Here is a 25,210-nt window from a genome sequence, read left to right as displayed (position 1 = left end):
AATCTGGTCGGGGACCATGGGTTGGATTTACCTAGACAGGCAAGAATGGGGAGAGTATCAGAAGGGGGGACCTATGAAGACCAAAGATGCCAAGGAGGAGTGAGTGAGACAAAATTGCCAGGGTCCATGAAGGGAGCCGAGCAAGAAGAGAGCAGGTGTGGCTTGGAGCACGGGAGTTAGATGGATCAGGCTAGCTGGATGGGGCTGGGAGGGCCTTGGATCCCAGGCTGGGGAGTTCACACCATGGGGAGCTGAGTGCCCCGAAGCCAGCCTCTTTTCTCCTCTGGCTGCCATGTCGGGGCCTCAGGACTGGGTCTGGTAATTGTGTGTGCTATTTGGAGTTCTCAGCACCTGGCAAGCCGGGCTGGCCCCCAACAACCAAGAGGTCAATTGGATTGGACTTCAGCGCCTCTACCACTTGACAGAGTCGTGCCCCCAGGCAAGAAACAAGATGACAGATTGTCTCTGTGAGATGGGGACCCTAGCATTCACCCCTCACTCACCTGACCCCTTAGGGGCTTAGTGTTTTACAAGAGGATCCCAGAGAGAACTACTGATCTCAAAATGACAAACTGCTATAGTGGACACCAAGATACTGTGGTTCTCTTCCCCTAAATCTCCAGTGAGCACCTTCTATGCATGAAGTGTGCGGCGCAGGAACGGGGAGGATACAGAGGGGTCAGCTCAGACTGCAGCTTGCAAGAGCCTGGAAGGGAGAGGAGGGAACGTGTCTGGCCTTTAACACACAGCCCAGCCCACCGTGGGAGCAGTCATCACCCACCAAATGAAGTAGTGCAGGAGGAAATGGTGGGGGAAGCACACAAAAAAAGCATTCTCACCAGGACCGTGGGTTGTAAGTGCCACAGGAGAAGTGCAACAGGACTGCAGGAGAAAGTGAGCCTCTGCCTCCCTGTCCACTAAGGCTCTGCCAGGGAGACAGTGAACATGGCATAGACGAGGTGACATGGTGAGGGGATATGTAGACAGAAATAGTGGTCGAAGCCCAGGAAGATATGGGAAACCCATGGCCATGGGCCTTGGACAGAATTTGAAGGTTGGCAGTGGACAGGTGAGACTTGGATCTGCAGGGGTGGGTGGCAGACTTACTCTGGGGACAGTGAGTGGAGGCCGGGTGGGGGGGGCGGGTCTTGGGCATGGCAGGAAGGCTGTGGAGTGATGGCCACCAGACAGGCCTGCCGGGGAGGGAGTGATGCTGGAGCACCCACACAGCCTAGGGCCTAGGAGGTGGCCCCAGTGGCCACTGCAAGAGCAGGTCAGGAGCTGCCCTGGTCTGGGGGGAGTGGGTGGCTGACACTTGCATCCTGGAGACAGCAGACTGCTGGGTGTGGCAGGCCTCCTTCTGGACCTTCAGTCCTCCCACCTTCTCACCCGTGTGACACCCCCCATGTCTGCAGTGGAGTGGAGGGGTGCTGGGGCTGTCGTGGGAGGGCCCTGGCATCGCCTTATGAAGACATCTGTGTCTCTAATGAAAAGTTACCCGTTGCCGGGCAGGGGAGAGACACAAATCATTAGGAATCAATTTAGCTCTGGCCAGCCATCTGCCTGGGCCTCACTTCGGGGGAGCCGGCCGCTGCCTCATCACACGCTCCACCTCCCAGCCCAGCCAGGAAGCACGCGCGGCCAGAAGGAGGCCCGGCTGCTGGACCGAGGGCAGCTCACGGCCTGCCTGGTCCCCGCATGGTATGCCCGTGGACGCCGGCCAGGTCTAAGGTCACGGCGGCTGCACGCGAGCAGGAGGGGAGAAGCCGCCCAATTCCGTCCCCCAGCTTCCTGCCTCCCGCCCCGCGTCCCTCTCCCTGCTCTGCGTGGCCCGCGCCCTCCGCCCCGCCCCTCGCGCCTGTCCAGAGTGGGAGGTGGCGGCTGCCGAGCCATCTCTCTGGCCATGGTCACAGCTCGGTTGCTATGGAGGCCGGAACCCCGCTGCCCCGCCCCCGTCGGGCCGGTCCCCGAGCATCTGCCGCGGGCCCCTCCCGCTGGTCTCGGAGCCCAGCGCCGCCCAGAGGAACGCGCCAGTTGTCGCGCGCGCCCTGCGGCCCCCGACAAGCTGGCAATTTGTTGTTGTTTGTAGAGTGCTTTTGTCATGCAAATCCCAGAGCCGACCTCTGGCGCTCCGCTCAGAGGAGGTGGGGTGTTTTTGCCTTTTTTTTTTCTCTTGGCCTTTGCAGTTGGAATTGTTGGTGTGGCTTAAAATTAAAAAAAAAAAAAAAAAGCCGCGTAAAGGAATATCACTTAATTTCATTTGAGTGTAGCATTTGTCGCTGTCAAGTGTGCTCCACACCTTCAGAGATTGCTCAGATTGGGGATGGGAATCTGCCTAGATGGGCACCTGTCACCAAGAGAGACTCAGGTACCGGGGCTGGAGCACCAAGTCCCAACTCCAAAAGCCAGCCCCACCCAGTGTAGCCCACACCTCCTCTCCCCACCACATGCCTCTGTGGGACTTGGTCCCCTCCGGGGATGTGGGGCTGCAGGCTGCTGGCAGAGCCCTCCCTCTGTGAGCAATGAGTTCCCTGCAGGACTCCAGGCAGCCCAAACCCAGCTTTGCCCACCCAGACCTGGGCCCAAGTGTCCAAAGGGCTGCTTCTTGAAAACCTGAGCCACCCCGTCCACAAGTTCCTGAGCAGCCCCTCCTGAGGGTGAAAGTTGGGCCCCAGCCAGTGCCCTGGAGAACAACGAATGAATGACCCCTTTGTGTAAATTTACCCCATGCCCTGTTTCCATGGCTCTGAGTAGCTTTGAGCAAGTGCCAGGTACATCCCATCAGGAGGTCTGTGTCTGGGGTGGGTCTTCCCCACTGGGTGCCAGGCCAAGCTGGGCACCCCTTGACCAGGAGGTAGCAGGAGGGCATCAGGGTATCCCTGAGAGGAACCAAGCCATCTCCTCAAGCCTGTACCCTGTCCCTGCAATCCATGTGTGTGTCCAACACACCGCAGTCCCTGTGTCTCTCTAACACACCGCAGTCCCTGTGTCTCTCTAACACACCGCAGTCCCTGTGTCTCTCTAACACACCGCAGTCCCTGTGTCTCTCTAACACACCACAGTCCCTGTGTCTCTCTAACACACCGCAGTCCCTGTGTCTGTGCAACACACTATGCCTAGGCATATGCTGGTGTCAGGCCCCATGCTGGGCATGGGGCACCACAGGGAACAGACAAAAATAAAATCTGCCCCCTTGGAATGGAATGACATGGGAGAAGGGAGATAATCTACCAATAAACAATATCAATGTAGGCGCTGATAAGAGCTTTAAAGAGGATGAAGCAGATGACGGGGGAAAGGGAAGGGGCTGTTTGAGATGTGGTGTCAGGGAAGCCCCTACTGAGGTGACTTTGAGCTGAGACCTGAGGGACCACTGAAGCATGCTCAGTAGCACAACAGGCTAGTTTCTTTCTACAACAAACAAAATCCATCTGAGTTTGTGAATTGCAGAATGCTTTTTTAAGCATTTGGGTCCAGTGCTTTGGGGACCAGGAATTAAATGGCCTGCTAGGGAGTGCTGCCATACTGCACTAGGTAGCATCTCTACTTTGCTTGTGGGCACAAAGGAACTTTGGAGGTGAAGGAAACAGCCTGTTGTTGGAGGGAAGGCAGAGCATGGCCTTGCAGTGAGCGCTGCCTCTTCCCCACTCCTCTCAGCTCTGGGTTTCTAGTTCATCCGAGTGGTCAGCGGTCAGATCCAGTGTGAGGAGCACTAAGCAAGAGGCTTCACCACATCTTCTTTCACAAGCTGTGCACCTAAACATGGAGGGTTCAACAGTGCTTTCGGGGGTTGCCCCTTATGCAAAACAGATGGCCCAGTGCAAGCACAGAGCAACGCAAGCTAAAAATGGGGATGGCTGTGGGTGGCTTTCATGGAGGTACCCTGGGGTGCAACTAGGTCTTCTCTCCGTGACGGAGCCTGTCCTAGCCCCAGATCACCAGCTCACAGCTCTTCCCCAGAACTAGCTTGTTCTTGGGGGAAAACCTTTCTTTCTCCCACTTCCCCCACCACAGTGATGAGCAGATATGGGTGTGTGAAGCTGAGTCATCGTCACAGAAGTGGAGGGGAGCAGAGGCTCTCAGCCCCCGGGGTCTCCCTGAATTTGGTTCTGGTGACCCAGTTGCAGGCAGCATGGTTTACCCCTCTGGTTCTCAGCCTTGCACACTAAAAGCCACCCTGGGACTAATTGTGCCTTGGATCCAGGCTTTCAGGGTGGGGTAAGACAGGCGAAACTCCGCAGCTGAAAACGCCTGGTGCTGACTGCCTGCTCCTGTCTGCGCAGAGCACACTCACTGCAGCCTCTGAGCTGCTCGGAGCCTTATCCTAGCTGTGCCTCTCTTGTGTCCTGAATCTCCCCCCAGACCCTCAGTGTCCTGCCATCTGCCCTTGGTGGCATCCTCTCTGACAATCAGGAAACAAGCTCTATGCAAGGCCCTGAGGGGATTCAGGCGAGAATTCACTACGTGGACCAGCCAGCATTTATTGAGCATGGACCCTGACCTGGTCGCCATGCCATGGGTCAGGACATCAAGACAACCAAGGGAAGGCATGGTCTGATGGGGGAGATAGACACATGAACAGATCATGGCAATGACAGAGACATGGGGTGGAGGGTGCCCAGCCCGGAAGACAGGACCACTCCAGCACAAAGACTGTTCGACCACATGGGACCTTGGCAAGTGCTACCTTGAGCCAGGAGGGCCCAGCCTGCATTCAGACCCAGCAGAGCAGGCTGTCACTGCTGCAGAGCTTCAGAGAGCAGACAGCTGCTTAGGCAAGGGATGCCAGGGTCCATTCCTGCAGGCACAGGCAAGGGTGCTGCTCCTTAGAGAGGGGCAGCTTTGCCAGCGCATGTGTCCATGTGTCCTAGATGGTTAAGAAAAGGTTTGGGGTCCCTGACCCTCTGCCACCACAGGAGACAAATATGAACTAAAGGCAGGGGCCTTTCACCAAGAGGCTTCTCTCCCTGCCTGCTTCTTATGCTTGCCACCTGCAGGTTGTGATTTAGGGACCCCACCCCAGGGGGTCCATCCTTGTCCTCTCCTCCCTACATCTCCTGTCTGGTGGCACCTCAGGCCGGCCAAACGAGACCAGACATGACTGAGGCAGGCAGCCTCCACATTCAGGGCTGCTGTGACAGCTGACAAAGTTACAAGGACGGGGACAGGAGGGAGGACGGGTGGCCCGCTCCCTGCAGCGGCTGCCCCTCTGCTCCATTCCATTAGGATTGATCAGGCTGGGTCAGGGGTCTGCTGGGCCTGCACCGGGCACCTGGAGCTTTCACGATGACTAATGGCAGTGCTGCCACTGCTGTGCCGGCCAGCAGCACTGCCCCCCCCCGCCCCCATCACCACCACCAGCCTTCCCGTCCACCCAGCTCTTCAGCAGGTAGTCCACCTTCAGGTGCCACCCATGCTTGGCTCTTGTTCTGGCTGCTGCTTTAATCATCCACCCATTCACTCAGTCAGCCAGTCAGTAAGTATTTACTGATTACTCCCCAGAGATTTCTGCCCAGCCCCCTGCCCCCAGCTTAATTCTGCTCACCAGCACTGTTGCCAAGCCCCCTCCACCCTAGCACATGACAGGTGCTCTCACCGTCACCTGGACAGTAGGATTGCCGCAGTCAACAGGCCATGCCTTAGCCAGCCCTGCATGCCCAGCAGAGGGAAAAAGAGGAGAAAATCCAGTAACTGCCCTGAAAGAGCTACCCTCCAGCCAGAGTGAGGAGACCTACATGCACAAAACTACTAGGAAATCCCAGCCAGGGCATGGCCAAGAGATGGCCGAAGTGACAGGCTGGGGGCTGCCACACGTGGCTCCCAGTTCTCTCATCCCCAGGGCTCTGGGAGCTGTCGGGGGCGTCCTGGAACCGAGAGGAAGAATCAAGTGGAGAAACTGACACGACACGCAGCCACACTCCTTCAGGCGCCTCCATAACCCACGCTGCAGGCTCCCATGTGGCGCACGCTCATGGACATATGCCACCTACAGCATGTGGGGAGGGGGCGTGGACAAGGTGTCCTAGAAGCCATCCTGGAGCTAGCAGGGGCAGAGGGGCCATCCCAACAGGGCTGGCTGGCAGAGAGCTGCTGTGCCTTCTCTCCTGGGTGAGACAGAACAGGCTGAGGCCCCAAACCCTGCACAGAAGCAAGCCTGGAGCCCCAGAATGTTCCATGGGCCCATCCCTGAAGGATCTGTGCAGCGTGAGTGAGCGTGAGGAATCCAGACTGCTTCCTGACAGTGTCCCTGAGTGAGACAGTCGTGCGTGACTCTGTGCCTGTGTGTGTTTGTGACCAGGGTGGATTCGCTGTGCATGGCTTTATGTGCCAGATTCAGTGTGGGTGGGGGCAGCATTTTGCGGTATACTGGAGGCTGTGTCTATAAATTTCTGACTGTGTGCATGCTCACACTCCTGTACGTGTGACGCTCAGTGTGACAGTGAGGCTGCAGGGAGGGCAGGATGCGGTGACCATCCTCAGGGGTGTGTGTGGGTGCACGAGGGAGTGGACATCTGTCCTGCTTTCTATGCTTCCCACCTCCCCCAAGCATACCCAGAGGTCCAGCCATGGTGAGCAGACCACAGCCCAGCACCCCTCCCACACACATTTTAATCAATTTGGTGCTTTCTTGTCAAGAAGACAAGCTATTTGCTTCCTGAAGATCAGATGGTGATGGATGAAATATAGGGAATAATTAAATTAGCAGTGTAATGGTGGTGCAAGGCTCAATTAAAAAAATATTTCCATTGTCATAAAGTCTAGCCATAAATTTTAGGAGCCCTACATTCCGGTGGCCTGCAGTGCTTGGCAGCCCGACTGGCTGCCCTGTGGGTGTGGACTCTGATCTGATCTAGGGAGGCCCAGGGAAGGGCTGGGCTGCTTGAAGGAGATTGGTATCAGTAATTTGAATGTCTCACCGTGCCCCACCTGGTCCCCATCTCGTCACATCTGAGCAAGACAGCGACAGCCTGAGAGCAGCCTCTGGTGCCTGCTCCATGTTTCAGGTGCATCTCCAACTCTCAACCATAGTGACCCCTCATTTCTTCTGTGTTTCTTCTCACTTTAAGCCAACCATCAGGAACTTGGGGTGGGGGCTAACTCCCACCCTGTTTCACCAGGGCAGGACCCCAGTCTGTTCATGAGGTGCTGGGTGGTGCCTCCGAGAGCCTTCACTGGAAGCCTCAGGAAGAGCCATCAGGAGGTGCACAGGAGCACCCAGGAAGTCCCTGGTAACTAACCGATGGATGACATGGCCCAGGTCACCCTTCAGGGCACTGCAAAAGGTCTCCTGGACAAGAGGGTCCAGGGTGACAAGGGCTGAGGTGCTCCAGGCAGAAGCAGAGGGTGTGGGGGCTTAGACTGGAAGGGCATGCTCGGGAGGCATCCTCAGCATGTTCTGTGGAGGCTCTGGGAGGCCCCCTACTCCCATGTAAGTTGGACTTTTTGGCTTCTCCCTCCCCACCGCACTTATTGCAATAACCACTTCTCGTATGGCCCATTATGCTAACGAATGACAGCAGCAGACCTAGAAGGGTGTTTGCTGCTGTCTTGAGCTCATTAGTAACCGAGAAATGCAACAGGAAAGCTAGAGAGGGCATGACACCAGGTTTAACCAGGGCCAGGGCACCACTGGCCTTGGGGTGGGAGAGGAGGAAGAGGAGGAGGATGGGAGAGACTGGAGGAGGAAGACAGAGAAGAAGGAGAGAGAAGGAGGGGGGAAAGGAGGAGAAGGAGGAGGGAAGGGAGGGAAGAGGAGAAGCAAAGGGCAGAGGGAGACAGAGGAGGAGCTGGGAAAGGAGGAAGCGTCAGAGTGCAGTCAGAGGCCGCAGGTGGCCTGTTTGGGGAGAAGGGACAGTATTCCCTACCCCATCTCTTCACGCAATGGTGCATGACTTCTGGCACCATTAGGACCAAGCCTGACAGATGTGCTGAGCTTGGCATTGAACCCTCAGTCTCACCTTTCTTTTTCCCTTTAGAGAAGCCCCTCTCACACCTCAGGTGATCCCTCCTCTCTCCCCTCAATGAAACCTGCCCCAAAGGACTTACCCAAATCACACTGCGCTGTACAGTACCCTCCCCCCTCCCCCACTCCTGCCTTCCACCGAGTGTGGGGTTAAAGCAGGGACAATGACAATAAAGGCCACAGAGGGCCACAGAACCTCATCAGCTGGTGGGAAGGAGGAGGGTCTGGATGAATACTAGGGAGAAAGCTGGCTTCCCCCAGCCCCAGGCCAGGTGAGATGAGGCCCTACTTTGCTCTGTTCTGATGAGAGAGTGCAGGGGGCTCCCTGCCCTTGGCTCCTTCGCCAGGATTGGGGATGCTGTGGGCCAGCACCAAGATCTACTGGGATTACAGCTGGAAGGAGCAAAGGGTCAGACTGGAAAGCAGGACATGAAGATCTGCTCAGGATGCTGCAAAACAAAGTCCCACCCGCAGAAGGGCTGCTAGGGTACAAGGAAACACCTGCAGCTTCAGCCAGCCCTGGACTCTTCCACCAGCCTCCTGAGGCCAGAAAAAGCCCCAGACCAGAGTCCTCAACTTTACATCGAGACTCTGGGTTTGTCCAAAGGAGTTGGAAGAAGCAACTGAATTCAGTCCTCTCGGGGTGGAGACTGGCAAGCCAGACTCAGCTGGGCCCAGCACGAGGTGGGCCCTGGATCCTGAATCTCCGGGATTGAACAAGAGCCTCCCGTGAGAAGAGGGGCTCTGGAGGTCAAGGAAGCAGTTGGCTGCGTGTGGTTCTGGGTATCCAGGCCTCATCCCACCAAGGCAGAAGCCAGCCAGGGTCCCAGGGCAGGTTGTGAGGGCCCCTTGCCGCTCTGCTGGTTTGGGGAGGGAGCAAGGCCTGGCCCAGAGGCATGGGTTCAGCTTCACCATGGGGTTCAGTTGGCCCAGCCCCCCACTCGGGATGGCCCTGGTTGCCGGGAGAAGGCAGGGAGGAAGGGGCAGCACAAAGTAATGCCCAGGACAAGGAACCAGGGGAACTTGGGGGCCATCTGTCTCTTCTTACTGCTAGAATCTGTACCATGGGCAAGGATCAAAGCAAAAGCCCCACATCCTCCACTGAGGCCAGCCGGGGCTGGGGAGCCGCCTCCACAGCGCAGCAGGCTCAGCCCCGTGCGTGCCGTCTCTCTATCGCCAAGAGAGCCCCAGGACCAGTGAGAGGCACAGTCCATCATTTCTGCCTGCCAGTGGCTTCTTCTTCAGGTCACTGAGAGAGAGTACAAACTTGTCCTACAGAAGACAATAACACCTTTTTAATGCTAAGAGAATTCACAGAGCCCCACTCTGTACATACCCTGAGGTATGAGAACAAAGTGAAGAGGTGAACATGCAGTCAAGGGCTTCTTCTTTGAAACCCTAGAGAGGAAACTATTTAGGAAAAGAGAGACTATTTAGGACCATAACAGTTAAAGATTATTGAGAAAGGGACTGAATTGTACCTAGGTGTTTTTTCTTTATAGGCTTGTTTTATAAGACTTTCCAATCTCGTTTAATGGCACCATGTTCAAGTTAATTTAATTCAATCAAAAGTTCTATTTTGACTTTTTCTAAGGATAATTAGTGGGGAAGCGTGTGTTCTCACTCTCAGTTAATGGCACCATCATCTAGACAGTCTTTGAATCAGTACGGCTCTCCGCCTCACTCTCCTCATTCCCATCAGCTGGTTCTCCCTCAAGCTGGTTCTCCCTCAAGCTGGCCTCTCCACACAGCACTGCCTTCCCGTCTCTCCCCATGACCGCAAGGTATCCTCGCTCAGCCTCCTACCACTGTAAGCCACCACTCTTGCCTTATTTCCTCCTTACTTACCTCATTCTGATGTTGCCACCTCTGTAAAGGCTTCCTCTTCATTGAGTTAATTATTCCTTTCTCTAAGCTTCCAGAACACTGTTTATTTCAACACATCACGTAATAATTGTCATCCTCTTTGTACATCTGCAGGTCCGCAGAGCAGACATTCTTTAGGGGGACAGCGGGGTATGTGCCTGGAATATAAGAGTAGGCAAATTAAGATGGCAGAAGAGTGAGAAAAATCAATACATTCATTCATCATCTCCAGGTAATATGCCCAAAGCAAAAAGAATATACCAAGGTAGATACCACCACCTGGTGGCCATATTTAGAATTGCAAGTTTAGTTTATTTGGATTAAATTAATTCTTAAATCTAAACTTTTGAAGTTTCAATAAATGTCACACTTGAGCACTATGAGTGTAGTATCTGAAAATAACAGCCTTGTCATTTCACAGACTTACATGAAGGTAAAATATGTTAACTGATGAAAGTACTTTGGAAAATCAATAAATACATATTGAAAATAGTCCACATGTGGGGTCTCTGCCAGGTACTGTGGAGCAGAGAGCTCCCATGTAGATGGGAAAACAGGATTCGCACTTGAAACCACTAGAGAAACAAAACTGTAGGTGTGTGGCACAATATCATAGAAAAAGCATTCTGGACAGGATGTCAGGGAGGGCTGGCTCCATGCCCAAGGCAGGGTTTGCAGAATGAATCAGGTTAGAATAAAGCCAGTAGGCAAGAGGGTGTTGTGGGCTGGGGGAGGTGGAGGGGAGGGGAGACATTGGCTCAGTTAACTACTGGCCTAATTGACTACTGACTAATTGATTAACCAGGGGGCATGGACAAGCTAAGATGGGGAGAAACTACAGCCAGTAGCAACCCCTACTTCCCTTGACATGCCTATCATTGCCACCACCACGGCATTAATCTAGTTAGAGGTGATCACATTTTCTTTCTTTTCTTTTTTTTTTTTTTTCTTTTTGAGATGGAGTCTTGCACTGTTGCCCAGGCTATAGTGCAGCAGTTTGATCTCCACTCACTGCAACCTCCGCCTCCCGAGTTCAAGCGATTCGCGATTCTCCTGCTTCAGCCTCCGGAGTAGCTGGGATTACAGGCACACGCCACCACGCCCGGCTAATTTTTTATATTTTTGGTAGAGATAGGGTTTCACCATGTTGGCCAGGCTGGTCTCGAACTCCTGACCTCAAGTGATCCACCCGCCTCAGCCTCCCAAAGTGCTGGGATTACAGGCGTGAGCCACCACGCCCAGCCTAGTGATCACATTTCCTTAACAAAAAAATCAGACACACAGCCTGACAAATATAAGTGTGTATTTATGAGGACAAAGGGAGAAAAGGCTTGGAATGAGGACTGACCCAGCAAATCAGAGACGTATGGTTCCGTACTCATTAGTAAGTTTAATGAGGGATATGAGTCCACTGAGGAGGGCAGGTGGCTCTGGGACAGGCAGGACTGGCCACCTCACTGGGTGACCTGTGTGAAGAATGGGTCCTGGTCCAAGAAGGAGCAGATAAAGCAGGAGGGGCTCCTTACCCATTCTGCTGATGAGTAAAGGAGCTCATGATGGCAAGCGGGATGACAGTAGCCACTCTGGCCAGCTGAAGTGACCCGTGATGTTCCCCATTTATTTCTCCTACCACCTTCACTTTGCTCTGCTTCCTGACACCACCACCCTCCATAGGCTAAGGCTTCTGCAGAGTCCCTTTCCTGGCAAGGCTCCCAACATGGCCCAGGGGACCTCCAGGCCAGTGTCCCAGGCCTGTGTCTACATTACATTCTGAACCTGCTGAGTCTCGGTGCTTTCCAGTTCCTCCGCTGCAGGCTGGCTTCAGTCCCTGCCCGCCCCTGTCTGGACAAGCCACAGGCCCCCAACAGAGCCCCTCTACACCCTGCCCCACCTATGTGTCCTCCCTCCCCTGTCCTCATCCCCAGTCCCTCTGCCTCCCTCCCTAGAGCGGAGGCCGGCCTGAAGACAGATATTAATGTGCAAATTAGCACAACCCGGCTGGGTCCAGATTGCCACTTAGAATTTGCATATTAATAAATGTTTTTGTGACAGCATTTAGCAGCTCAGGAAGGACAGAGCGTCTCCCCTCCCCCAGCCCCATAAATGAGATAACAAGCCTGGGGAAGCCAAATTTGTCCCCCTCCCACTAGCCAACCTGTACGACTTCCTCTCGTCAATCAATCAATCAATGTATCTATCTCTCTGTCACCCCCGCATTGAGCATCTCTGCCCAGTCTCCCAATTAGCCATGCAGGAGGCAGGACAAGCTCAGCACCGTGGGGAGCAGTGGAGGAGCCGTGAGTGCAGCAGGGTGTCTGGAAGGAGGCGGAAGAACCAGCCTCCACGCACTGCCCCCCCCCACCCCCTCACCGCCACAACCCACAGGGCAGACATGGTGGATTTAGGGAGAATTCCTGCTTTTCCAATCGCTGAGGGTCTGCCACCTTCCTAGCCAGCAAGGAGAGGAGCTCAGGAGTTGGCAGGGTACCTGGACTAGCCCACCAGAGCCCTGGCCCTGTGGCTGGTCCCAGTTGTAACTTGTACAAGACACAGCACCCCTTTGGGTCTCTATTTCCTCTTCTGTAAAATAGGGTTAATACCCGACTTCCCTGCCTCACAAGACTATCATGGGAATCAAACGAGATGTGGACGTGCTTGGAAAAGAAAGGAGTGGTTTACAGATGCCACATGGCATTTGGCATGGGAGGAAAAATTCCTGGGGCTGCATATTACAGACTTCTGTATTATACATGAACCATCTGGAAATTAAGTATTATGTATAATAGAGTTTTCAGCTGGCTGAGGATTGCCTCCTTCAAGCATCAAAACTTTTAAACTTTCATTTTAACTGCTTGAAGGAAACATCGTTCTAAAATGCACCCCAAGCTCTCGGTTTCCTTATTCAGTATAAAACCAAGTTTTCCTCCTGCCCCCAGTTTGTCTCCATGCAGGGTGGCGCTGTCAGGATGCCCAGGACAGGGACAGGGCCATTTCCTGCTGCAGCACCACCCACATCTCCCTGCTACCTTCCTGAGCCTCCTGCTTCCCCCAGTGGCCGCTGCTCTGCCTGGTCTGCCAGGCCTCAGCCTTTCTCAGCGCCTCCTGGCCTGTATGATTAAATCAGTGGCTGGGTGCAGTGGCTTATGCCTATAAGTAATTCCAGCACTTTGCAAGGCCAGAGGATGGCTTGAGCCCAGGAGTTGAAGACTAGCCTGGACAACATAGTGAGATCCTATCTCTACAAAAAATAATACATACATACATACATACATGTATGTACTATTACATACATAATATTGTTATGTATATAATAAAATTGTTAGAGCTGGCAAATCAGCTCTAACGATGGGAACTGGAATGACCAGGCCACCCAGGAGTAGGAGTGGGCCACACTCTATCCAGGGTCAGGGTCAGGGCGCTTACATTTCTGTGGAGAGGGGCAGGTGAGCAGCTTGTCAACATTGTTTGTAAACTGGCAGTTAATAGCCCTAGAGTGGGCTTTCTATGAGCAAAGTGCACAAGAGTTTTAATACACGGACTGTAAATATTTTACGTTTGTTGAATCAATGAAGGGATTAATAAACCCTAAGGGCCTTCATGACCTACTTCTCAGTTCTGTGTTCATTTGTGTTCTAGAGAAAAAGGCAGCCTGCTTGCTAGTTTTGTTCTGGATAGAAAAGGCATGACTCAGGCATGTGTGTACACATGCACCCATGTGTGAATTCACCACCTTTGCCTGGTGAAAGGGGTAAACAGGGGCTCTGGAAGCAGTGGGCCAGCAGGTCTGCATTCTCCAGTGCCCAGGATACATGGTGAAGAGGGAGGAGCCCCTAGTCTGGGATCATCGTACCTAAGACAGAGCCTGGTTTGGTTATGGACCTGCTGTGTGTGTGTCAGGAGGGCAGGTCTGAACCTCTCTGGACCTGTGTTTCCCATTCTCTGAAAGAGCTCCTGCTAAGAGAGGCAGAGAAGGAGAGTGGTTAGAACATGCTCAAGAGCCAAACTGCACATGCTGACTGCTGATGCCAGCTCTGTGGGCCTGGGCTAGCTGCCTATCCTCTCTGTGCCTCAGCTTTTCCATCTGTAAAATGGGATGGTAACATTCCCTGCCTCATAGTGAAGTGGACTTCTGTCAACAGAAGTCAAGCACTTAGAACAGTCAGTGCCAGCACATGATAAGCTCTAAGTAAATGTTTGCTGTTTTTACTTTTGCTTTAACTTCCCTACCAGGTCAATTTAAGGACCACCAGGTTTAACATAAAGAGTGAGCCTTTAACTCTAGTTACAACTTTCAGGCCACCTTCCCAGTCCAAGGCTCCTCCTCCCAGGCCTAGAGCACATGAAGGCCCCCTTTACAATCCCTGGGTTGTGTCTTCTTCCCTGCTTGGCTCCACTGGGCCCATCAGTAAATATTCAGTAAGACTTGCCAGTGGTAAAGCACTCAGGGTGAGACTGGGACCGCACAGGAACTTGCTAGGAATTCTCATAGATGCAGGTAGTGGGCCAAGCCGGAGGGAGAGCTCGGGCCGACAGGAATCTGAGCCTTGACCCAGAGGGCAGCAGTGAGGCATGGAGGTCTCCTTAATCAGCAAAGCAGCTAAAGACATCCTTCAATCACAGTCTAAAAACTCCAGCATCCGAGTCCTGGCCTGGGTAGTGGGAAAGATGAGGACAAATAGAGAAAACCATCCCTGCCATCAGAGAGACCCCATTCAAATGGGGGTTTTGCCTCCTCTATCTCCCATTCTAAAGGAATGTTCACGTGAAGGAGTGTTCAGTCCCTACCCTAGGGTGCCTGCAAGGCTCCCACCTCAAGGAGCTTCCTGCCTTCCAGAGCCCCCATATAATGTGATACAAGCATCAGCATTCTGGGAGTTCAGAACTCAGAGCCAGGGGGCCTAAGTCAAGCAGAAACAGAACATGAGGGCCTCCTCCATTGCCCTTTAGAGCCCAACTTAGAGAGTACCTCCTACAGGAAGCCTTCTCTGATTTTGTGACATAATTGCCTAATAGATTGCTTACATTCTTTACTCCTACCTGGCCTCCTGCAGTCTACGACTAGACCTTATTCTAGTACTAGTGTACGGCCTGGCATCAAGCATGCCCTTGATACTTATTGTTGAGTGGATGAATGGTAGGTGGATGGATGGATGGATGGATGGATGGATGGATGGATGGATGAATGGATGATGGTGGATGGCTGATGTTAGACGGAGGGATGATGGATGTATGCATAGAGGAATGGATGGATGGATGGTAGATGATGGATGATAGAGTAATCGATAGATGGATGGATGGTGGATGGTTGATGAATGGATACATAAGGATATATGGTGGGTAGATGATGGATGCATGGATAGAGGAATTCATGGATGAATGGAGGAATAGGTGGATGGATGGATGAATGATGGATAGTGGATTGATTGATAGATGGATGGATGGATAAATGGATGGAGGAATGGATAGAAGGATAGATGATGGATGGATGGATGGATGGATTCATGGAGAAATGGATAGAAGGAGAGATGTTGAATGGATGGATGGATTGATGACTGGATGGATAAATGGATAGAGGAATGGATAGAAGACTAGACGATGGATGGATGGATGGATGACTAAATCAGGGGATGGATGGATAGATGGATGGATGGATAAATGGATGAAGAAATGAATAGATGGATGAATGGTGGATGAATGGATGGATGGATAGATGGATAAATAAATGGATGGAAGAATGGATAGATGGATGGAGAATGGATGGATGATGAATGGTGGATGGATGCTGGATTAATAATGGATGCTAGGTGGAAGAATGACCGATGGTTTACTTGTAGATGGGTGGCAGGAATACCAGAGGCCAGAGTACAGAGAAGGACGTGAGTGGGCAATTGGGCAAAGACATGAGAATGGGTTTGGGAGGAGTAGTTGGGAGAGAGAGCTTGAACATAGACCTTCAACCTGAGGCATAGGAGAGAAGACTCAGTACCACATAAGCACTGGGGAAGTTTCCCCAGAGGGACAGTGACAGATAAAGTGGGGAGTTGGGGGAGTGGTGCTTGTCAAGAAGTGGGAGGGATGGCAGCTGGTCCAAGAGGGAGGTGAGAGCAGGTGAACTTCTCTCTGCATCTGAGAAATCACAACAGCATTGGGAGTGCCAGCCTGGCACCAGTAATTCAACCTTGGTTTCAAATCAAATACAGGACAACTGGACAGGAGAGTGGAGGCACCAGCCACAAGCTGAAAGGGCCTGGCTCTGGTTCAGTGAAGAACATGGACAGAAGGTCTGGTCCTGAACACATGAGTCCCTGAAACCCATCCACCCTCTGAGTGGAAGGGTGGGTCTAAGGGTGAGGGACCCCGAAGCAGGAAAGCATCTTGGCCTCCCTCACTGAGGTTCCCTGAATATCAGATGTTTAATCCACCCCTCTGCCTCTCTCCAACACCATGTTCCATGCACACAAAATGGGGAGCTGGAGGGAGAGCAGGAGTGTGTCACCAGATCTCTCAAGCACTCTCAGGAGAACCTCTCCAGCTCTGCTCATGTTTCAGCACAAGCAGTAAGTCCTGCCCTGAGTCTGACCTTTATTCCTCTTGGTGCATTTGTGAGCAAGGAAGCAGAGGGAGCCCAGTTTGAGGTCCCAAAAGACAGTTCTCAGAATTTCTTAGAATTTCTCTAGGCTAGGGAGATATCAAAGGATTTCTCTGGCTTCCATGGGACCCCAAATCTTGCTGGCATATACAGGAGCAAAGGATAGTACCTTTTTTTTTTTTTTTTTTTTTTTTTGCTCATGGCCTCTTATTTGTGATGCCAGAGCTGGCCATTATGAAGATGATTAAATTTAAAGACACTGCAGTAAACTCCAGCCTACAAAAGGCAGCCAGCATCATTAACACGTAATTGGAAGCTAAGCTTAATGAGGTAAGACAGAAAAAAATAATACTCCCAATCCCTTTTAGGATGGCAGCCCACCTGAGCTTCCACACTAGCACCTCAATAGCATCCCCACGCCAGGGCCAAAGGGGAAAAACAGAGTGAAGACAGCCTCTGCCTTAGGGAGTTCACCGTTTATCCCTGCTCTCATCCAATCCTCCATTCAACTAAGTGTTTCACAGCACCCACTAGGTGCCTGCCTAGGCCAGGCCCCGGGGGAGGCAGGTGAACAACTGGATGAGGCCCCAGACACCTTGCTAAGGTCTGCAGGGAGGCTCATCTCCTAGCCTAAGCAGGACAAGCAGCACAAGCCCCCAGGTGAGGAAGAGCCAGCAGCATGGTCAGACACAGACAGGAAGACCAGGGAGGGTGGGAGCTCCTGGGAGACCTTCTGGTGAAGGGGATGTATCAGCCTTGCAGAGAACAAAAGGCTGGTTGATACCATGAAATTAGATGCTCAGGGATGCTGGCTGGCTGGAGCCCAGCCCGGCCTTCCTGCCCCCTCCCATGCTGCCCCATCCATGCTGTCCCCAGGGCCTGCTTTTGACTCGTGGGGCAGTGCACCCCCACAGCTACTCCTTCCTCTGTGAGCCTGGGCAAGCCCCACTCTGGTTGCACATGAGCCAATCAGCTCAGACCTGCTTTCCCAGCATTTGTGGGTTTTAATAAGACCCTAAAAAATAAAAGCATGGCTTACCCCCAAGTGCTCTTTCCCTTTAATTTGGGGTTTCTAATATATATGTGTTTATTTCATGGCAATGAATGCTTCCACGGGACTTGCCCGTTGCTAGTGTTGTCTGATTTATTTCCTCTCGACGCTCTAAGAAGGATGCGGTTGTTAATAACAATAATGCTGCCCATCTTACAGCACTCTCTGCTTTTCGGGGCATTTTAAAATCCATTATCCTATTTAATAGAATTGTAGACTCACAGGGAAATTGTAAAGTTGGGGGAATTTGTCCTTGGCCACCCCTATGGCCCTCTCTGTGCCTGCCCCCTCCCTAGGCTCCCTGGCCTCCCTTCTGTGGGGGTGGCCCAGCCCTGCGGAGCCACTGTCGGGCCATACCCCACCTCCTGCGACCCAAGCAACAAGCAAGGGGTGGCAGAGAAAGCACCTTCCGCTCCTGGGGTGGGCGTGGGGCGAGCAGTCCTCTCGTAGCCTCTGTCCAGGGAGTGCTGCTCTCCAGAGGAGGGGGTCCACCATGGGGAAAGAACTGGGGAGAGGGTCAACCTGTGGGCAAGGTGAGTGGGAGCTGCTCTCTTTCGTGTCTTACAGTGAGGACCAGGGGTGTGACTATCTTCCCCTACCCAGCACGAGGCTCCTGGAAGCCCAGCCAGCTCTGACGTAGGGGCGCAGGGAGGAGGAGAAGGTCCCCGCTGGACTCAGGACCTCTGCTTTCCACTGCCTTAGAGGTTCTCTCCTGTTGCCTCCTCTGTGGCTCTCCTGTTCCCCTTAGTCCCCCATCTCCTTCTGAGAGCACTGCCTATCTTCCCTTTCCGCCCTTGCCCTTCCATATCCCAGAAACCCACTTTCCTCCAGTGGCATCAGCCCTGCCCCAGAACGAATGCATCCTTCCCAGCAGGGTCCAAGGGGAACCAAGCACACTCTAGAGAAGGGTCCTGCCTCTGACCCCAACCCCAAAGGCAGAGTTCGACTTGAGTAACTCAAGACATGTCCCCAGGAACACACCCGTCTTCCTGAAAGCCCAGTCGCAAGCTCCTGGTCAGAAGCCAGATCTGTGCGCATTCATTTCATGTTCTCCATGTTCTCTCATCACCGTGTTCCCAGCTTCCCTCTCATTTCTAAGCCTCAGGAACGACCCCTCAGCTGGCACTAGCCCAGCCTGCCCTGCATCTGGGGCCAGAGCATTACAGTCACCCAGGGAGCTCGTGAGAAGCATCCCATGCCTGGGTCCCACAGACTGGTCTGGTTGGATTTGTCTGGGAAGGGGGATTTTCTTCCTTCTTTTTCTTTTTTCTTGTTTTTCCTTGAAGCTCCCAGGAGGTTCTAAAATGCAGCCAGGGTTGGACTCCACTGAGGCAGTTTTTTGGGACATGTAGACCTCAGGGTCCTGCAGAAGCAGGAGGCCATCCTCAGGCAGTCTTACCAGGCAGTGGACAGCCCCTGCACCTGCCAGCCCTGCTCCACCAGCCCAACCACTGCCTTCCTGCATCTCAGGATGCCTTTGTTTCCCTGGCCGCTCCCTTCTCCCTTTTTTCTCCTCACATCTCCTTTTTCTCTCTCTCCTTCTCCATTTCTTTCCACTTTTGTCTTGCCTTTTCTCTTCCTTTTTTATTTCTCCTCCTTGCTTTAGTTATGTTCCTCTGTCCTCCCTCCTCCACCTCCCCTTCCCCTCTCCCCTCCACCCTCCCCTGTGCCCACTCCCCCATCCCTGGATGCTCCCTGCTGTGCCCCCTGCTGAAAGCAGACTCATTATTAACCCAGGTGTACCCAGAGGTAGGGAGGGGCTCTCCTCTGCTCTGCTTTCAAATTGAGCAGAGCTTCTCTAACGGAGCACATTGCAGAATTCATCCACTAGCATGAACTGAACTCCAGTTTATGATCCCAACCCTTGCTAGGCCAGAGGAAAACAGGACCTACCCTCCCTTGCACCCTGAAAGGTGAGCCTGGCAAGCACTGCAGGCTGCTTTGTGGGGGCCCCAGGGCCTTGCCTATTTTCCACCAAGGTGAGGCCAGACCCCAAGATTCCTGCGTTCACCCAGAGCCCCACACTCCTGAGGATGATGGATTATGGCAGAACAGAAATGGAGGGGGGCCTTCCTGGGGTTCTCAAGCCCTCAGCACTGCAGACACGGAAGCCTTGAAGGCCAGAGGAAGACTGAGCTAGGACCAGAAGAGTAGGGGAGCACACCCAGGAGAGAGCAGAATTGCAGAAGAAAGCAAGAGGTGGGAATGGATGCAGGGTTTGCAGGGGCAGAGAAGTGGCCTGGCTGGGCTGCAGTGTCCCGGCTAGGGAGAGAAGAACACCAAGCCAGGCAGGGGCTTGGAGCGGATTACAGAAGCCTCATGTGCCAGGAGGGAGGACTAAGCTTGATCTCCTGGGGGATAGGAAGCCAGAGGAAGGTAGTTGGCCTCTTGAAAGGTAGATGGCCCAAAAGGGACATGGCCTGAAGAGGTGGGAGGCTGCCATTTGGGAAAGGGCTGGCCAGGCACTGCCCTTATTGAGAAAGGGTGAGGGCTGGTCAGGAAGAAAGAAGGTGAAGGCAGCCTGGGATGGATACTTCCAGTGCCCTCCTCATTAAGAAGCCTGGCTCTGCTCCTGACAAACCTGCCCAGGAGCCTGTGCTCAGTAAAAGAAATTGATTACTTTCCATTGCAATTAACATCTGGTCCCGGGTCACATCGTTAGGATAATTTGTTACAGGAAAAGCAAAGGAACTAGTTACCCAGTAATAAAGTTCTTGTGGACCCAATTAAAAAGGCCTCCTCCAGCCCATGGGGAGGGGCTGGAATGGGGAAGGCTCCCCAGGCCAGGGTCTGGGACCGGGGAGGACGGAGAGGGCAGTCATTAGAAGTAGATGCTTGGGGGTGGAAGAGTAGAGGAGTTGGCTGTAGCCCTAAAGGAGTTGGCTGTAGCCCTAAAGGAGTTGGCTGTAGGCCGGCTGCATCCCACACACTCAGGCCTCGAGCTCCCAGAGGCCAGGTGGTCAGTGGTACAGGATACTGGTAGGAGCCAGGGCTCTAGCTCAGACTCAGTTTCACATCCTGCCTCTGCCATCTAGGGAAGCCTCTTCCTTCTCTGGGCCTCAGTTTCCCTCTCTGCAGTCTGGGAATGTTAAGTTTCCATCTCACAGGGGTGGGGAGGGTTAAATAAGCTATAGGGACCAAGCTCTTTGGACAGCATCAGCATCGGAGGTCAGGAAAAGCTGACTTTGGTGGGGTGGTTCAGGCATTTATCCCATGCCAGTGGGGGGCTCCCTAGGATGTGTCCCTGCCCCCTTGCTGAAGGAACCAGCCCTGAAGGCCCTGTGGTGACCTAGCTGCTGCCCTGGTACTGGCCCTGAGAGCTGTCCAGCCGGCGTCATCGCTGACTTCCTTTGGTGTTCTTCAACCCCATCACTGAGAACTTTTGTAAATGCCCCCCTCCCAACACACAAAGTTACCTTTGCAATTCATTTGTTTGCCAGGCAGGCAGATTTATGGCAGGTATCTGTATAAATATTTATACTCTGCGGCAAGGAGGTTTTGGAGGACGCATGAGCACACACACATGCACCCACGGGCTCTCATGCCCCCACCCCAACCTAGGCACAGCTTCCCCTGCCTAGGCCAGCTGCAGCCAATGGAAAAGTGATTCTCACCCTATACACACACCCAACCTGAGGACACACATCACAGGCCAGACAGGCCGACACACCACAGGCAGACCGCACGACACAGACAGAAACACACTCATGCACACACCATGCTCCAACTGCAAGAGTGCCTGCTCACCTGGGCCCTGTCCCAGTATTGGCCCTGAACTACATGACCTCATAACCTCCTCCCACCATTTACAGGATTGGAGGATGGGGCTGCAGCTCAAACAGTCAGGGCCACTGGCTGGGAGTAGGAAGCCGGTAAGAAGCAGAGGGGAGATTTGAACTCAGTGCTGGGTAAGGACAATGCTTATCCACTCTGTGCCTCCCTTCCACGGGAGAAGGAACCGGGCAAGAAGGGACACGATGGTCTTCCTAAGGCTTTTCCATCAGAGACTGACTCAGAACAATGCCCCCACGTCTTCCGGAGTGCCTGGGAGTGCTCACCCTCTGTACACATGGTGGCCAGACCAGGGGAGCCCCTGCTTCTGCACACTGGCATGTCATTGTCAGTCTGCATATTGTCATTGTCAATATGCAGACCTGGCCACCCACAACAGGCAGTGAGCCTCTCAGTTGCCAGTGAAGTTACGGATCAGAGAGGAGTGGGCTCCTCAGGAGGCTTCCAGAAGGGTAGGGAATATGGATATCCCAGCCCCAGCTGTGGAAGTTCGGAGCCGGATGTCAGAGTGGAGATGAGCTGCATGAGCCCCTGCACCAGGCAGTGAGGACCACCCTGTGCACTGGCAAAGGGCAGCACAGACCCCAAACTCGCTGGGTGCAGGGCTCAAAGCCTCACCTCCTGACTCTACAAATTAGTCACATTGAGGCTTCAAAGGGCTGAACTAAGGAAGGGTGCATGCTGAGGTGGAGAGTGAAGAGGTGGGGACCTGCGGGGAACTTCTCTGCCCAAGCTGGGTCTGGGACACAGTAGCCACCTGTGATCTCAGTGGCTGGGCGGTGGGGTAGCCACCTTTCTGGCATGTGAATTGCTGTGGATTTCGGTAAATGCCCACTCCAGTGCATCTCTCACCTCTTACATTATCCTTCGGATTTTTCATTTGGTGAGAGCTGATGTGTGGTGACTCCTCACTCCCCAATATCATTATTCGATTAAAGCACATCTTTGAGCCAGCAACTGTAGATCATCTGGCTGCTGGGAGTCCGCAGGCAGCTTGACAGAGGCTGTGGCATTGGGAATGGGTCCTGTACCTGCCCACCTGGGCCTCTCACGTGCCTAGTGGGAGCACTCCCACGAGGGACCCCCATCCTCTGCACATTGCTGGCACGATGCCCTGCCTGGACAGCCTCCCTGGACCCTCCCCAGGCTGCTTTCCAGCCCCTCCCACTGTTAGAGTCTGAAACCTGGCAGGGAGGTTTTGGGACAGAGCCCACTCTAGAGCTGGCTCACTCTAGGCACATTACCGACCCTCCCTGTGCCAGTTTCTTAATCTGTAAAATGCAGGTCCTAAATGCTCCTCTCACAGGACTGGGGTGAAGATCAAGTGGAAATACACACACCCGCTGGTCATCACTGATGCTAACCATCACCATTGCCATTAGCATGTTCTTTGTTCCAACAAAGTTCCCCAGGGGGCAGAGGCTCTGTCCTGACCATGCCCAGTGCCCCACCGTTCAGGGTCTCAGGTAGTGATGGGCCAGGATGGGCTGTCTGTGGTCAAGTCAGGTAGGGTGTATGAGAGCCTGGTCGTCCCCTCCACATCTGAAATCAGAAGGGCAGGGCTCTGGGCACATGGCTGCGCCTGTGAGACACCCTCAGTCGAGACCAGCTTGCTGATGCCCTGATTGATGGGAACCAGCAGTGAGAAAGGGCCAGTCTTCACCTGGCTCACATTGGAGCTGGCAGTGGCATGCAACAGAGAGTAGAGTCAGTGGCCCCAGCTCTGCCACCATTCACCAGGGCGGCGTCCACTCCAGCCTCAGTCTCTCTGGCTTGCCTTTGTGTCTCATCTGTAAAATGGGAATCACCTTTTCCCTGCATGTCTTCCTGGCTTGTTGTGAGATGTAAGTGGAGTTACCAGGTAAAGGGAGTGTAAGGGTGTCGGTTGTTGAATGGAGTCTTCTTGGCTGAAATCTTTAATGATTGGGGCTCTTGTCCCTCCCCTGGCATATTCCTCACCCCAGCCCTCAACAGGTCACACTAATTCACATGCTCAGGCAGGACCCTGCCCCACCCAGAGAACATCCTTCTCTTTTTTTTTTTCAGGTTAATAAGTAAAAATTATTTTATTTCATTAAAAATAATCAGTATCTTATCTGGAAACTGGGTAATTATTAAACATATACCCAGTTGAGTCTCATAAGTAATAGCAAGTCATTTAAATCTATGCTGTGTTTGTTTATAAATGGTTGTTTCCATTGAAAATATATGGTTATTTTTTTCATTGTGATTTCTTGTTTTTTTATTATTATACTTTAAGTTCTAGGGTACATGTGCACAATATGCAGGTTTGTTACATATGTATACATGTGCCATTTTGGTGTGCTGTACCCATTAACTTGTCGTTTACATTAGGTATTTCTCTTAATGCTATCCCTCCCGCCTCCACCCCATCCCACGACAGGCCCCGGTGTGTGATATTCCCTGCCCTGTGTCCAAGTGTTCTCATTGTTCAATTCCTACCTATGAGTGAGAACATACGGTGTTTGGTTTTCTGTCCTTGCGATAGTTTGCTCAGAATGATGGTTTCCAGCTTCATCCATGTCCCTACAAAGGACATGAACTCAGCCTTTGTTATGGCTGCATAGTATTCCATGGTGTATATGTGCCACATTTTCTTAATCCAGTCTATCATTGGTGGACATTTGGGTTGGTTCCAAGTCTTTGCTATTGTGAATAGTGCCGCAATAAACATACGTGTGCACGTGTCTTTATAGGAGCATGATTTATAATCCTTTGGGTATATACCCAGCAGTGGGATGGCTGGGTCAAATGGTATTTCTAGTTCTAGATCCTTGAGGAATCTCCACACTGTCTTCCACAATGGTTGAACTAGTTTACACTCCCACCAACAGTGTAAAAGTAGAACATCATTCTCTTTCTAAGGCTCGGTTGTCTATGTTATTGTTCTTACAAGCTCCAACTGCACATTGAAAAGAAACCATGCACACATTAAGAAGAGTGTACTCAGAGCTGCTGAACTGCATGCATTCCCAGGCTTGTCATGTGGCCTTTCTGGCCCAAGAACCTTGTTCTTCCTGGGCCCCTGAGTCAGGCATAAGCCTCAGTCACCCTTGATACCATCCCCAGGGCCTGGGCACTGCTTAATGACTGCCCCAAGCCCTCTCTGGCTGTTTTTATTCCATCCTGGGCCAGCCCTGTGGTCACATTCACAGGGGTAGCCAAGGGCCTTGATTGCCCCCTCCCAGCTCCTGGTGGCAAGACCATGCCTCTTCTCTCCCTTTCTCAACAACGAATCAAGAAAGCCTACACTAGGAGCCTGGCATTGCTCAAAGGGCTTCTCTAGAAGCAGATCATGAGAAGCCCCACTCTTCAGTCTGAGGACATCTCTGGAAAGGAGGGATCTTTCTATCAGGAGAGGAGCTGCTACATTCCTGCAGAGAAGGCGCTGGGCAAGATGGCCACAAAGGGCTCATTTCTCCTCGAGAGTCCTTGCACATCCCCTGAGGCCAGGATCCCTGGGCTTCTGGCCAGTTATTGGTCCTAAGGACCCACAGAGCACCCTGGGGCCTTGGCCACCTGTGAACTGCTCCAGGGCTGGCACTATGAATTTTTCAGCTTGGTCCTGCCATAATCCACAGTATCAATGACTTGGCTAAAGATAATGTTGGTTAGATTGACTGAATCTTCAGATGACTTAAAGCTGAGAAAAATGGTGCATCCCTTAGATGGCAGAAAAACAGTGCAACGAGATCTTAGCAGATGGACGTGATGGGTAGAATCCAACAAGACGTAGTTCAATAGGGAGAAATATGGGGTCTTTCTAAGGCTCGGGGCTGAGGATCTAAGTACAGAGGCAGGGACAGGCGAAGAACACAGCTGCTGTGCCTGTGGGCAAGTGCTTCTCCTGACAGCTCAATAGGAGGCTCCAGCAGCATTTGGCTGCCCTGGATGGAATTGCACTTGAGACTGCTTGAAGACACGTGTG

At 52.9% G+C, this 25,210-nt stretch overlaps 1 protein-coding gene and 1 long non-coding RNA gene across 51 annotated transcripts in view; one reads left to right on the top strand and one right to left on the bottom strand.

Moving 5' to 3' along the window:
- Nucleotides 1-25,210, top strand: part of CELF4 (CUGBP Elav-like family member 4) — a 323,167-nt gene that overhangs the window by 169,584 nt on the left and 128,373 nt on the right. The gene's annotated exons all lie outside the window — the stretch shown is intronic.
- Nucleotides 1-25,210, bottom strand: part of LOC129394554 (uncharacterized) — a 39,599-nt gene that overhangs the window by 1,730 nt on the left and 12,659 nt on the right. Inside the window, exon 2 of the long non-coding RNA XR_008621838.1 lies at nucleotides 9,812-9,987. This is a non-coding gene — a long non-coding RNA (uncharacterized LOC129394554). The remainder of the gene's footprint in view (nucleotides 1-9,811; nucleotides 9,988-25,210) is intronic.

Source organism: Pan paniscus, chromosome 17 (genome assembly GCF_029289425.2).
Source record: "Pan paniscus chromosome 17, NHGRI_mPanPan1-v2.0_pri, whole genome shotgun sequence".
Lineage (NCBI taxonomy): Eukaryota > Metazoa > Chordata > Mammalia > Primates > Hominidae > Pan > Pan paniscus.
The sequence above is the reverse complement of the archived record's forward strand: the minus strand, read 5'-3'. Positions and strand labels throughout refer to the sequence as shown.